This window comes from Bufo gargarizans, chromosome 6 (assembly GCF_014858855.1).
Source record: "Bufo gargarizans isolate SCDJY-AF-19 chromosome 6, ASM1485885v1, whole genome shotgun sequence".
Classification (NCBI taxonomy): Eukaryota; Metazoa; Chordata; class Amphibia; order Anura; family Bufonidae; genus Bufo; species Bufo gargarizans.
This window is the reverse complement of record NC_058085.1, coordinates 49,708,159-49,710,263: the sequence shown is the minus strand read 5'-3', so window position 1 is coordinate 49,710,263 and position 2,105 is coordinate 49,708,159.

Below are 2,105 nucleotides of genomic sequence, written 5' to 3'. Positions count from 1 at the left end.
GTTGTGCACCCCTGGATTAGAGGAACCTGTGTTAGTTTCCCAGAATTCCGATAATCCCTCCCTGCATTTTTGTTCCACTGGAGGCACCATTAGCCAAGTAGGGTTTAGGCGCCAGTTGGTAAGTGGTCGGCTTAGTGGCTGTATAAGAGTAATTTGAAGTGGGGTATGGTCAGATATGCCCCAGGGTAGATACTCAGCTGCCCTCACCCATGCAACTCCTGTCTGATTGGCAAACGCAAGGTCTATACGTGATAGTGAGTATACAGAGGAAGAGTGACATGAGAATTGTCTGGTATCAGGATGTAGCCTCCTCCATATCTCCGTGAGATGGTGCGCCTGTGCCCAATGAGGCAATGCTAGGTTATGTCTAGGTGACGCGTTTAGCCTATCCAGTTGTTTATCCAATGTGGCATTAGAATCACCCAGGGGGAAAAGTGGGGCTGGCAGGAGTACAGCTACCCGAGCCATAATTTGGTCTAACACCCCCCTCGAAAGGTGGGGGGACATATATCCCAGCAATCAAAACATCACAGCCTCTAATAGCAGCCTGCAGCAGTACATATTTCCCAGACGGATCAATGTGCACGGAGATCAGCTGAAACGGCAATGCTGGACACACCTCTGGCATAGTTAGAAAAGGTTGCATGGTACACATAACCTATCCATGGTCTTTTAAGCGCCAATACTTTTTGACCGCGAAGGTGGGTTTCCTGGAAGATGAGAACATCTGGGTTATATTTCTTTATATAATTGAATGCTAAGGACCTCTTTACCAGGACATTCCAGGAGATCAGCTTACATGTCGCCATGGGTATTAATAAGGAGGTGCCACCACACCCTGCGTCCGGCAGAGTCGCTGCCCCATTCACACACACAATCACACCAAAGTATGAAAAACCTGTAACTTCCTACCACAACCCCTCCCTGCCCAAACATCCCTAACTCGTCTGAGCTTATTTATCCCTAACCTTCTTAGTAAACCTTTATGGAAGACTAAGGATCACTTTGCCAGTCTAACTAGAACATAGAGGGTTATTTAACAGTACCCTCTGGAACACTTGACCTAAGGGCTAACTAAAGGTATAGCTTAACCCCTATCTAGATTATACTGCACAATATTCCGAAGATATCCCACTTCCAGCATAGAGTGCCACAATCACACAGCAGAACAGGAACACCCCTAAGGGCAGTGGCATTCTCTCAAACCCTTGGAAAGAAAAAAGTTAACTTGAACTAGTTATTTCTAGAGCTACATGTCCTTCATCTTCTCAGATGTTGTCAATCGATCCAGTCTGACGCTTCTTCTGAAGTCTGAAAAAACCTGGCTCTATCTCCTTCTTGGATCCTCAGTTTGGACCGGTATAGCATTGCATATTTGATCCCCAAGTCACTAAGGCTAGCTCGGACGTTGGTAAATTGCCTGCGTTGTTTCTGTACTTAGTTGTGAAGTCTGGATAGAAGGAGATCTTTACATTTTCATACTGAATGTCTTTCTTCCTCCTGGCTGCTGCCAGAATGGCATCCCGATCTCTATAGTTTAAAAGTTTCATAATGAAGGGTCTGGGAGCAGAGCCCGGAGGGAGAGGTCTTGTAGGAATCCTGTGAGCTCGTTCCACGACAAAGCTTGACGATAGCTCTATAGGCTCCAGGAGAGTTTGAATCAGTTGTTCCGCATAGATCTCTGGGGTGGATCCTTCCACCCTTTCAGGCAGTCCCAGAATTCTGATGTTATTTCCTTTATTGCGGTTTTCCGCATCTTCCACTCTGGCCTGTAGGGTTTTTACCTGTTGTTGCAGATATCTGGTAGTTTCAGAGGTAGCAGATGCTGAATCCTCCACCTCACCAAGGTGACGTTCAACCTCCTTTGTACGATCTCTCATTTTATCTATGTCATGGCGTAGACAGTTAATATCAATTTGTAAATGATCGATTTTCGCGGTTAGGGCTGCCTGGCATGCTGCTATAGCAGACATGATCTTGTCTGTTTGTGGCTCAGTGTCCATAGGGGCACCCTGTTCTGGGTCCAGGCCAGTCTGACTCATATTATGTACCGGTTCTTTCGGTGATGTAGGGGCCGTAGAGGATGCAGTTTTGCGGCACATACT